Genomic DNA, 13682 nt, shown 5'->3' on the forward strand with positions numbered 1-13682 from the left:
AGCACAATTTAATTAGAGCGAATGGATAGATCCAGCACTTGAAAGAGCAATAAGTAAGGCTCCACTTATAAGCGAGATATCTGCCGGGGCCCCGCTGAGGTCTGCGCACCCCAGGTAAAATTGAAGATGTAATCTTCCCCGCAAGAAAATAGACCCGCTGCCCGGCGATGCGCAGCCGTCTTCCCGCCGCTGCCAACCGCGCCCTTGTCGCCTTAATGCGGATCAATTATAGGGCGAGAAGTCCCTGTCACATGTGATTTGCCGCGTGTTTTAGCTGCCGCGCTCTCTTTTGTACATGCGCTAACCAGTCAGGAGCCGACATGTCAAACAGCGAACAGACAATTTAATGGCCTGACAGTCGGAGTCTCAGTCAGACCCCCCGAACCCAAGTATTGTTATTTATTTATTATTTGCTTCCTTGGCCGTGCACAAATAAAGTGTCACATCTCATTTAAACGCCGCACCCATATTTTTGGGAGATGCAAGGCTTTTTCGATAAACGCTGAACGCGGCGCGGTATGGTAACAAACGGAACAGCTTCGAGTCTTCTGTTTGGAAATGAAATTTCGTTGAGAAAATAACTGCTGGCTTGTGGGTTTTTTCTAGTTTGAGGTTTGTGTGCGAGAACTTTAAAATGAAGATTTGGACAATTTCAGAGAGGCATTAACGGAGCCGTTTGGAGCAAGGATCTAGATTTTTGCGAACACAAAAGTCACAAGAACCCTGCTTGAAATGATTATCAAATGTCAGCGCCGTTAAATTTTATCAGTGGACACATGGAAGTTAAGGCACAAAATTTTCTTCACTGGCCCTGTAAAATAATGGGTTGGGCCATATGTGGCCCCCGAGCTTCAAGTTTGACACATGACCTAATAGGACTTAGTCAAAATGCGAAAATCCCAATGTGTGTCCGAATTAGAGCTACAAGCTACTAAAGTAGTTTCAATTTGAAAAATATTGAAATATTCTACATACACATAAACAATAAATCATTTCAGTATTTTATGACTATTCAAAGATGAGGCGTCGTGTTTGTGCGCTAACTTTCCTCCACACACGTCGCATTTCATCAAGCGATCTCACACCAATACGAGAAAGGACCTCGACCTTTTAACACGCCGGCGACTGGCAGTCTGCTCGGATTGTCCCACGTGTCAGACAAGAAAGCGGCGCTAATAGAAAGTCAATTAGGGGCCAATTGTTGGCGCCGACGCATGAATTTGCTGTTTCTGCAATGTCACGCTTAGCGCGACGATTAACCCCACGCGGCCTCCTCCGATCGCGGCCGAAGCCGTCGGATCACGTCAGAACGGACGCTACCTCGCTGTCAACTTGAGTCAAGAAACCTGACGGTGCAAGTCAACGGCAATATGTCAGTTGGGAGACTTGAATGCTGCACACTTTAGTCACAACACGGAGTCAAGTTTTCCTCCGTGTTGATACACTCGGAGAGGGCCGGGCGACACGCCGGCGCTCTTGAGGAAGAAAAAAACCCTCGTCCTTGGAGGCGACGCTTTTTTTTTTTTTAAAGAATAAACACGCGTTGGTGCCAAAGCCATTTCACGTGGTGAAAAGGCGACAGTCCGCTAATCTATGAATAGGCCACCGGTGACAAATGTTATCTCTGTGTGGCATAGCAGGTTCAAACCCATTCAGCTCCCCCCCTCCCCTCCAAGACTTACAGACCGGCTCTAAGATGATGTCACCATAATCCTCAAGCAGGCCTTTTGTTGCCTCGACGGGCAGGTGACTGCTTGTGTGAGCAAAGAGCACGGCAAGGGCAGCCAGGAGAAATGAGGATTTCTTCGGGGTCGTACAATGCGGCTTTGGACACTCGCGCATTGTGCGTACACACTTGAGCTGTCGGGAGAGCGACGGCGCAAAAATACAGTGGAGGGAATGATCGCTCGCTTTAGTGGGATTGGGAAGAAACATATTTCGACTTTATTTTCTGGAACCGAAGCTTGAAATATTTTAACCCTCAGCGTAAACAGCCTGCTCCTAAATGGCTCGTTTGGCAGCCTCCCTCCTAAAACCGCAACATCACACTCTTTGAATTGATCGCCATCAAGGTATTGATAACGTAAAAGCTTTTTGAAACACCCTGAGGAGACATTACAGAAATCCCCTAGTTCACCGACACCTCCGCGAGAACAAAGAAAGAACTTGCCGGGCGCCATTTAATTGAACTCGCTTCGGACCGGGTTGGGCGCAGGGGCTGTGATTGGGCGCCGACTAGCTCGAGGGTCCGAGGGAATTCGTCGGACGCTCAAGGACGGAGATGTCCGGAATTGAGACGGGATTAATTGAAAATCTTAATTACTTTCCGAGGGCATAAACATCTCAATATCAATTAAAATGAGTTTGCGGTGCACTGGGAGGATCCGAGGTGCGGCAGTTAATTAGATGTTGAGACTGACGGCTCAACTCGCCGTTTCTCCTCACGTAAAGCTCCTCAATTGAGCGCCGATGATTTAAGGGCATGAATAAAACATGGTCGGCTTTGCTCTTTTTGGAGTATTTTTTTACCTGCTCGGCGTCCATCTTCCGACTGGCACATTCTGAGTTGAACAAAGTTGAAGGTTAGATAGATAAAGCAAAATATATTCCGGAGGGTTCTAATTCAACTTTCTTAAATTATGGAGCGCACATTAAGCGGAGTTATATGACGGAGGCCAACAGGGAAATAATATCCTCCAGTTGCCGCGCTTGTGCTGCACGGTCGACTGGGTAGATAAAAGACCCGGAAAAAAAAAAAAAGAAGAAAGAAAAGCGAGTGGCTGAGGAAATGTTTTGGAAGTGTAACACTGATTGTTATTCAAAGGAACGCCCTCGCTCGAACTAACGCCGGCCTGTCTGTCATCTCACAGAATGTCACACTAATATTTATTCATTTATCTCTCATTTTCTTTAATTCAACTCTATCTTTGGGGAATTATTCAAGCCCCCTTTTTGTTTCCACTGTCACGCCCCACCTCCCCCTTCTTCTTTCTCGAAGAGGAGGGCCAGTCATGAGCCATTTAACCCCCCCCCCCTCCCAACACACACACCCCTTCCCACCTCTAAACGGGTCTTTCGGAACCCATCTAGGAAGCGCATTGGAATAGCGGAGTAACAAATGGACAGTGGAAGCGGTTTGTAATGGTGATTAGGGTCTGAAATTGGTTCAGATTTACAGTGTCACTCTGAGATGGAGGCAGAGGAATAAGCAGTCTAAGCGCTCTAATGGATCCATCAGCTCGCTCGGGCGGCTCAGCGGGCCGAGCGGGGTCACCAGCCATCCGCGGGCGCCACAAAAGCACTTCAATTTTGTTAGGAAATGTATCAATTTAACTGACTCGAGCGCCACACTGGAAACCTAATGAATCTGGACTCAATTTTCCAGCACACTGACTCTGGCAAAGCGGAGGAAACAATGTCTGTGGCGAACCCGCGGCCCGGCGCCATTGGCTGGCAAAGGCTCGGCGCCCCCCATAGGCGCAACGAGGGCGGCCCCGGCGTTTATCTAGCGATAGCGCCGGCGCCGACTCCTGTCACTCATGTAACAATCGCGTCATTAAAGGTAAATTGGCTTCGATTTCAGCCGGACGATAATGCTAATTGAGTAGCAAAACAGAATAGCGGCAAACTGTTGTGCGCCGTCAAAGGGAGGAGGGGGACAGATTAAATGGCCGCACAATGGCGGGCTGCCGGCGCGGCAGATGTTGCTTTGTGTAGATGACGGAATTGACATATCTCTTGCTTGTCAGGCCGCGGCTTTTTCCAGGAGACTCGCGGGGCCAGATGGCCCCCACGCACCGACCCAATAAAGCAGTTAAACAGTCTGAAGACGAGCGAGAAAACGTGCCGCCCGGTAATTAAACACGAGTGGGGGGAGGGAGACCCCCCTCCGCTCTATCGACCCCGGCCGAGCGCTGCCTGACGGCCGGCTAATGAGGCGACTTTAAACTGTACTCGTACCGTTTACTGTACATTATGTCCAAACGTAAACAAACTATTTGCCCACACTGGCCATGCCAAAGCAACAGGTGGCGCTATAAACCCAAACAGGCCGCTAAATTGTTATTTCGTCCCAAGCCAAATCTATAATTTACTTCCAAAATAAGAAAAAAAAAAAGATGATTGCAGTTTTGATGATTGTTCCTTGAATATTTATCAAGAAAAAAATCACGACCATAACCACAGAAGTAAAAACACAACGATAAATAAAAAAAGGAATCGGATTTTTGAGGGAAGTAGTAAAGTCTTACTTCCAGCAACCCAAAACATAAAAGTTTACATGATGTGGCCTCAAGGCTGAACGCCATAAATATGTTGTTTTTGTACAATTCTAATCGCTGGAGGCAACTTGGTACAATCCATCCATCCATTTTCTACGACGCATATCCTCAGGGCTAAAGCCGAACCGCATCCCATTTTCTTTTTTTCTTTTTTTTTTAGCGAGCAGTCCACACTCTTTTGTTGGCGGCGACAGAATCATCTCATAGCCGAGGTCAAGACAATTTTTTCTTAAATGGCTTCGGCAGGAGAAAAGATTGAATCTAATGTTGCATAAGTAGATTATTTTAACTGGCGGCCCATTTGGAGGATTACTCTTTTACCATTTTTGGGAATTATTTTCTGAACGATACGGCGCACCTTAAACATGCGTGGAGTCTGTATGTCCTTAATAGCGCTCGGGGCTGCGTACTTTTATGCACAGCCGCATAATACGGTGGTGGGCTTGTCGGCCCGCTACGGAGGAGGAGAGGCCGCTGCCCCTCCACTTGACCTCCCCATTATGGCGAGCACTGATCTCATTTGACAAGGCCGGCTGGAGCGGCCCCTCAATGTCTGCCACGTCTTTGGAGAAAATCCTCCTCAATGCAGTGTTAATATTGAAAGGGAGGGCGAGTGACAGCCCGCTTGGAATCAGCAAGCTCAGAGAAGGGACTGGGTTTTAATTCTGCTCCTAGTCTAGATTTTATTGTTTTGCTGTGTGTTAAACTCACCCTATAAATTGTAGAACTTAAATCAGCTGAGAGAAGTCGTTCCCATTAGCCCGGGGTACTCTGTTCACACCCACAACGGCGCAACACATAGTTAGATCGGGCATGGCATCATTCTCATTGCCCAACTCGCCTTTTTCTGACAGCATATTATTCAGTCAAAGGTGTTGCATTTGACCGACTATCATCTCCCGGGATTCTTCAGTGGCCAAATAGAGCCGAGGATTCCGCTTGGCGACTTTCTGAAAGCGAGATATATTTGGCTGTCTTTTCTGTTTTGCTTTAATGAGAGTGGAAGCTGAGCATTGTTTATCTGGTCAGGAACAAACAGATTTGTGCACAGGCCACCTCTGAGAGGGGAAGTTAGAGATGCTATTTTAAAAGCCTGCCACCGACTATTTTGTGTTTTCCCTCTGCCGTCCCTCCCCGAGGTGCCGCACCGGGAGGCGTTTCATATCAGTAAGCGAAATCAAATAATGCAAGATGATTTACTCCCCCTGGCAACTAGGGAGCGGGCTTCTATCCGCCGGCCGGGCGCCGGGGCTTGGGCGTAATCAGTTTGGAAATATTTCAATTATTGTGTTGATTTTAGTGGATTTGAGAGGCGGCGGCGGCGCGCCCGGCGTCCATGACCTGCCGAGGAAGCCATCGATTTAAACAGGTGTCAGAGCAGGAAACACACAGGCAATTTAAATGGGAATGGGACGGCGGAGTCATTGAGCGTCGTCGAGTGCGCGTGTGACATCCGCGCCGTGTCGCCCAATCAATGCGGCTCAGCTCCACTCGGGAGAAATCATCCTTCTGCGGGCCGCTGCAGCAGAGGGATTGCTTTTTGCGCCCGGCCTTGTTGTCCATTTGGTGTGGACGCAATAAAAGGGACTCTTTAGAGTGCGAAAACTAGTTACAGAGCAATTGATTTTTTTTTTTCCCCCCTTGATATTGCCAAAATGGAGAGGTTCTTGACCATTACATCATGTAGATCATGCAGATTTATTTATTGCTTATGAAAAAAAAAAGTTAAAACTGAGATTTAAGGTCAGCTAGGTGTACCTAATGAAGTGTCCTTTGAATGTCGTGCATATACTTTTGAGTCGACCCCATCCCATCAACCTGCCTTAAGTGCAATTTAGGCCCACTTATTTTCGGGCGGGGCTACCATGAAATGAAAAGCCGACATGCAATCTAACAGTATAATATGCTCAAGCACTGCCCCCCCCCCCCCCCTCTTTTATCACCTGATTGAGGGCTCTTTCGAACAATTTGCGGAATTGGGAGGGGGGCCTACTGTTTTTCAGTTCTTTTCATTTGACGCTCTTGTGAGGCTTCTTAGCAGGGACCCCGAGGTGGAGGTGCTACTCTACTGTTATATGACAACAGGCTATTGATGGGGGGGGTGTCCAGTCTGACATGTTGTCAGGAGGCAGAAATTCAAAGTCACACCCCAGCTTGTAAAACCTTGTAAGCCTCTTTGCTTGCCACCCAATTCATTACCGGACGCAGCATGTTTGAAGGAAGTGTGCTTCTTCCTATATATCTTCCACCATGAGAAGCAAAGCGGTGTACAGTACTCAATCTTTAGGCCAACCTTGGATTAACCCAAAATTAAGAAATGTAGCAATGAAGTTGTTTTTGTCAGTGAAAATGGCTGAAATGTTTTGACAATTGATATTTCACCATGACAGGGTGGACACTTGGCAACTACAAATATTGTCATTATATTAAAAATATATGAAACAGAAGTCAAGTCTAATTTATTTAAAGAGCCATAGTGTGAATGTTTTTTGTGCAACCACTGAAGAAAGACGAATTGTTGGTAATGTTACTGACATGAATATTTCTTGAATGGGCAGAGTAATATCAGAGACACATCATTTTATCAAATAAATCCTTGTGAACAATAAGGTAAAAAGAATTAGTGATTACAATGAGCAAATTATTGTTGCATCTATTTATTAAACCCAAATGATGGCTGCGCTCGAGTAATGCCAAAATTAATCACCGTGCGCAGGTTCCCCCTTCTTAATTTCAACATTTTTATCAATCCAGTTTCAGTCTTTAGCCGCAAAGCAAAATGTACAAAGGTGCTAATGTGTTTGACGGCATTCATCTCACTTCCGCCGGTGAGTCTATTATGACTCATAGGTGTCATAATTTAATCGTCTTGTTTTCTATCGCCTGCGGATACTTCAGGGGCCAGGAAACGGCTGTGTAAAATGCAGCTCGCCGCTATTTCGCCCCCCACCCCCCCCCCCTCCCTTGCTCTCTTCTCTTTCTCTCATCTTAATTGGAAACACTGGGGGGTTTGCATCCCTTTCACTTTCACTTGACCTTAGAAGATGAACCGCTGATAAAGATGAGAATCATTATCTGCCCAAGAGAACTCAGGAGGAATCATTTCCTCCTCTCGTGTTCCGTTCATTAATTTGCAGAGGCGCTTTCAAGATGTGCAAGCGAGCGGGCTTTTGTCGGCGTGGTCATTTATTGAAATCGGGATTCTCTCTAATTGGAAATCACACCCGTCGAGGCACAAACACGTATTTATTGGAAATAGTGCTCTCTATGAAATTCTCAATTGCTCGTCCCACGTGGAACTACTTCAAACCAGACGTTGTGCAAATTTATGCTAATTCATAAATAAAGTCTTAACCCTTAATTGGTGTCTGAACCCGCTATGCTAATTAACATGTTAATGGAGGTGTTTCCAGAATAACATGCTAATACAAGTCAATTATGAGATTGACTGACGTCTATTTACCTCAAACGCAGACAAAGATTTAATCACTGCGCAGACTGCGTGCATCGCAACGTAGCATAGCAATCCCGCGGGGGAATCCACACGCCTAGCATAGTTCGCTTGTATCAAAAATCATCTTTGCCCATCGAAATGATTGAGAGAATAAATATATGACTACGTGAATGTCTAATTGTGTTGCTGCACATTTTATGTTCAAATACCTGTTTCTGATATGTATTTCTGTATTAGCATTAAGCTAGCAGACTAATTCTTCATTATGCTAATAGTATTTCTACTTGTATGTTTTATATTACATGTAAAACTTGGTTAGTATATTAACATTAAGACGGATGTATGTATTTCTCCAAAGTAGATTTTTTTTTTGTTTAATCAAGTGTTTCACGTCCAAGTTATTCTTTTAGTATATCAACATTATGCTTGAGGAAGACAGGCAAAGTGGATGTATGGATTTCTCCAAAGTAGCTTTTTTTTTTTGTTTGTTTAAGCAAATGTTTACATCCAAGTAATTCTTTACTTGGAAAGTTCCAGTGCCTGGTCAATAGCAGCTAAATAAACCTTGCATGTGTTAAAATGTTCTCTCCGCAGGTTCCCCCTCACGCCGTCGATAAAGCTTTGGGCTCCAGGGTCGTCCTCGCCGCAGCTGATGGATGTGCTCACACCTCCGAGAGGTAAGCGCCATCGATTGTGTCCCGTTATCACCTTTCATTTGCTTGCTGCCTCGGCAGAATAGGCTCGAGACCGAGGCAGGGTTTGTGTTGTTGTTTTTTTCACCCCCCAACTTGCGTCACAGGGTTGAACATAAAAGGCGGGCAGGGGGCGGCGTGGGCCACTCTGTTGGGCCACTGTCAAATTCCTAAGTCATTAAACATTTTCAACTACTTATTTATTTATATTTTCAGGCCCACTTGAACACCCTGCCCCCGAAAGGCCATTAAAGGAAAAAGTGCGCCCGGAGTGGAATATCTGCTCCTGTCCCAGAGCTTCATGACAGAGCGTGTACATGTCAGTAGTTAGCAGGCAGAGCTGGGGGATTAAATAATGTGCATGTAATAGCGCGATGTGAGGTCTCGGCCTCCACGGTGTTCCGAAGGTTTGCAGTAGCGCTTTAATTGTGAACGTCTCGGACTCCCTCTCGCCTTGCCGCTCTTGTCAGGGCGTTTTTAATTGCGGCCAAAAATGTCTGGAAGTCAGGTTTCTCCTTTAGGTGTGCGCTGTATCCATGATGGAGGTCAAAGTGTGAACTGCACTGACTCACTGCAAAGCTTCTGTCAATCAAAGTTTTTGTATCAGAATTATGAAAAAAAAAACTTACTTGGAAAACTTTTATTGTTTAAAAGGAAGGCCAGATGAAATTCTCCATCGAAGGAACTATAACAGCAATTTTTTTTTACGTGTTTGCCGTGGTGGCAGCGACTTACGAAACTAGCTGTAATTTCACAGTCATATTTTTTTTACTGTAAAATAGTAAAACAAATGGGACTCTCGTCACACTCTGCATTCACGTGGTCGCCGCCGCCGCCGCCGGTGGCGGCAGATGTCCGACGGATTTAAGTCTTCTTCTAAAAGAGCAAAACGCACACAAATAAATGTAGACAGTAGCGCACGAAGGTTTGAAGCTGGTGTTTAACTCATCCCATCTCGGCAAGTTTTTCACACTTCACGCTTTATTAACCTCCGGGGCAAAGATTGCCCGGGAAGTCGGCAAAAGGGAAAGACTCGTCTCTTTCATACAAATCACCAGCGAGCGCTAAGCCGCCGATGACAACATTTACACGGCGCCAGGATCGAGCGCGCGGGTGTGTTTCGCTAAATGGCTTATATGCTCCCACTCAATCACGGATGCCGTCTGCACAGACATTTCCAAGGAAGACTTTCAATCTTAACTCGGGTGACTGATATGGGTGTTTTGAGGCTAACGCCATTTGCGATATTTGACTGAATAAGATTGCAATAAACGATTAATGGGCCGATTCCTTTCAAAAATAACTGCCAGATATTTTTGGTCCTTAAATGCATGTAATAGATAAAGGTAAAATTTGCAGCCAGAAATGACTGTTTAACTGTATTATTTCACTTTGACAGGGAGAAAAATCGGCAAAAATCGACAAATTTCTTTTTGTATATATATATTTTTTTGGTGGGGGTATTTAAATGTGATTATGTGTCTTATGTTGTAAGATGTGAGTATTTCAATAATAATCCTCAAGTAAATTATTCAATGAATATTTTTGGGCCTGCACAGACTTATAAAAACTGTCACAATGTTTGCCAGACAAAAATCCTCTGTATGTCATTGACTAGTCAACTAATTGGTTGGGTGTTACCTTTTATGAAAATCACCATTTCACATATTTACCTAAAGTTGATAGAGAGTAAAGCTTGCTGGATTTGGTTTGCATCCAGGTGTGAAGTCAAACTTCCACATTTGTCCCACTGATTTAACCCCACTGTGATGGCGCTGTACACGCTTATCGATATTCGAGACAACCCGCCGGCTGCCCGAGGCCCACACGGACGCCATCGTCGCTCGGATCAGACACATCGCTTGATGCTCCCCCTATTCCTTTTCGCTATTGACCAAACGACAGTTTGATTCTCACAAAGCTTTCAAGGCTGCACCTCAGGATGTTCTCCGGGGTTCGTTGCGTGCGACTCCGGCAAACTTGGTGATTCGCATTGATCGGATGAAAAAAAGAAACCAATAGCTTACATCCCAAACTGGGACTTGGAGATCGCTTGTGCGAATTTGTCCTCCTTTTAGAGTAAATGGAAGTGAGACATAGTAGTTGTCGGTTCTCTACTTCCTCCATGCTGTAAAGCAGAGTTTTTAAAAAACTCCATTTTGGGGCAGAAGGTTCTCCTGATCATTTTATCGGCCACTAAAGGGCCGCTGTAGCAGGAAATGTCTCTGTTTAGACTAATCGTCTTTTCATAACAGGCTTTGACGCTTTGATTTTCATCAGAAAAAAAAAGAGTGGCTTTTAATTGACTCCATTTACGGTGAAGGTCCGAGCCGATAAATAAACTGAAGTCAATTACAAAGCACAGATTTCCTAATGGCAAACACGAGAAAAGGGGCTAATTGCTGCAGATATGCGCTTCATCTATATATGTAGGATTCTATACACAGGCTCATGTGAGTCAATGCAAAGATAATAACGAGCTGGTCAGTTAACAGCGACATTGTTATTGCGTTTGAATTTTTTTTTAGCTCCATTAAGGCCTCCGAAAATCTTCCCAATTAAACTGCATTGTGGGTATTGTAGCTTTTTTTTTTATTATTTAGCAATGTTGCAGTTTTTCTAAAAAAAATTTAAAAATCCAGTTTTATGGCTGCAGAATGATTTGAGTGTATTATGTTTTGACGTGTATGTACGCCCGCTACTTTTGTTTGTGTTTGTGTCTCGTCGCCTCTCGAGCTCTGTCAGGCCGCCAGCTGGAAGACGAGCGAGGGGAGAACACGCAGAGCAATCACAACAGGAGTGTAACTCGCCGTTCGTTCGCCGTGCAAAACTGTCAACTCTTAAAGCCCGCCCCCTCGCTCCCTCACCTCCCCTCCCCTTTTTTCTCCACACACGCTTTTCAGTTGTCATCCACTCAAATATGGCCATTTTCCCCACATACATGGACTCCTCAATTTAAAGTTATTCAAGAATTCCGTCCTCTTGATGTTTGCTTTATTTCAAAAATTTCAAATGACTTCCGAAAGCTTAATGTTTATTTGAAAGTCGCACTCCCAACCCTCACCCCATCAGCCACAGCATGTTCAACTCCCATCCCCCCCTAAAAAAAGCTATTTATGTGTAAAACCACAATATTTACTTTCAATTGGTATGGATCATTTAGATGAGAATATTATTTGCTTCGTATGTGCTCGCCGGATGTTATTCATGGCAAATGAAATTTATATGATTACACTGCGGCTCACTTTTGCCGTCAAGATGATTTCTTAAAATAGTGGATGTTTTACCATTTTTCAGTAAATCTTGACACTCATGTTAAGTGAAATTTGAGATTTTTTTTAATTTGGGGGAACAAAAATAAAAAATCTGAATAGGCTGTCTATAATTTATCTTCATTGAGGTTGTATTTGCAAATGCCACACATCCATTTTGTCTTTTTCCATGATTTTCTGCAAAAAATCATCAGTGCAGATGGTTAATTTGAGGCTTATCCTAGGTATGCGCCTGAAAGATAAGCATGATTAAATCCACCGGCGCATTAATGAGAAGGAGTGTGAAATAATCCTAAAAAGAAAGAGGGGGGGGAAAAGAAGGGAGGGGGAGGAAGGTTGTGACTGAAGTTGCAGCAGTGGAAGCCAAATGTCAAGTAGCATTTGATTTTTTTGGGGAGGCAAGCGAGCTTTCATGTGTGTACGATTTTATGATATTGATTACGGCAAATGTTGTCATTTTTTTTTACTATTGGGCAGGCGTGCCAAACGACACATCCAAACGGCCTTAATTAATTTGTCCCCATTAAATAAAACTAACACAAAGTCCATTAGCCTTAATTAATCCCGATATCCTATATGCCGGCAAATGTGAGGGGCCGGGGGGGTTTGCTGCGTGTGTGTAACCCCCCCCCCCCCCTCCTCTCTCTTGGACACCCCCCACCCCCCTACATGATAGTGCACGGCCATGCAGCTTACTTCCCGCCTCTGGGCACCTACCTCTCCTGCTCCTCTGAGAGTTCGAAATGAGAAATGGAAATGGTACCAAAAAAAAGCAGGAGGTGCTAAATTAGCTGCCTGATCTGCACTTATTGCCGCATACATCCCGCCCAATATTACTTTGCCGATTTGCCCCTCACCCCTCCCTCGCCTCCCCTCACCCGCCCCCCCTTCCTCCTCTCCTCACACCTGCCCTCTTGGCATTCCAGGCTTGCCGGTAGACATGGCATATTTATCAAGTGCGTCTGGATGCACGATGATCAGTTAAATTGAAAATCAGCGCCCGCGTGACAGGTCGACCTGACACCTCCACGTAATTAGAGAGAAAAACGACGGCGTCGGCGATGCATAATAGAGCAAAAACAATTTACACTCTTCCCCCCATAATGATCCCGGCGTTCAAATTGAAAATTTCTGCGGCTATACGGGGGCCCAAATTGAATTCATAAAGTGTGATTCATGGGCGACACACCGCTCCTTCTTTTTTTTTTTTTCCTTTTCTTTTGCACAACCCCATCGATTGATGGTTCTCTTGAAGCATTGCAGGCGTGCCGCTCTCGGGCGAGAAAAAGCTTAACTACTTAAGCAAATCGCTAATTTCACCTTAAGGCCACCAATGTGCAGCCAGCGATACTCCTATTCAGCCTGCTAATGAATTATAGATGAACTGGGCACACGTCCCACATAGCCTCGGAGGGCAGCGTGCATGGAAAAATAAATAAAATACAGATACACATTCAATTCGAGTGCAAATTGGAGCCGCGAGGAAAAATATAGAAAGAAAAATGCACTTTTTTCCTCTCGTCTTTGTGATTTTCATAAGACACCTGCTCAACATAAATTTAAAATAAAATAGCCTTCAAACGTTTGATTGACACGGGTATGAATTTTACAAAGTTCTATCTTGCTACGGAGAATAAACGTGCCCATTTACGATAAGCAAAATAATTTGCTTCCGTATTTTAGCTGTTAACACCTGCAAACAAACAATAATGACTATTTTTATTTTACTGAGCGTGTCAATCAAAACTGATCATTTTTAATCGCACCTAAAATAATCACCTTCATATTCAGACATTACATTATAAATTGCCAATGATGCTAATAAAATCATAATAAGCAGCAGGCAAGCTGCATATAATCCCCCACATGTTCTCCCTAATAAGTCCCTGCGCAAACAGCTGCAAGGGTGTCAATTTATGTAAATATGTTTTTATATGCCTGCCATGACTTAAAGCCTCAGCACTTTCATTATTTCTCCTATTTG

The 13682-nt window shown here is 44.6% G+C and overlaps 1 protein-coding gene across 1 annotated transcript in view; it reads left to right on the forward strand.

Annotated features, from left to right (window-relative positions):
- The first annotated feature begins 8334 nt into the window (after positions 1 to 8334).
- zc3h7a (zinc finger CCCH-type containing 7A) overlaps positions 8335 to 13682 on the forward strand; it is a 48037-nt gene continuing 42689 nt past the window's right edge. The window contains exon 1 of the transcript XR_009718501.1: positions 8335 to 8411. The gene's annotated coding sequence lies outside the window, so the exon portion shown is untranslated. The remainder of the gene's footprint in view (positions 8412 to 13682) is intronic.

The sequence above is a fragment of the Syngnathus typhle genome, linkage group LG17 (genome assembly GCF_033458585.1).
Source record: "Syngnathus typhle isolate RoL2023-S1 ecotype Sweden linkage group LG17, RoL_Styp_1.0, whole genome shotgun sequence".
Taxonomy (NCBI): Eukaryota; Metazoa; Chordata; class Actinopteri; order Syngnathiformes; family Syngnathidae; genus Syngnathus; species Syngnathus typhle.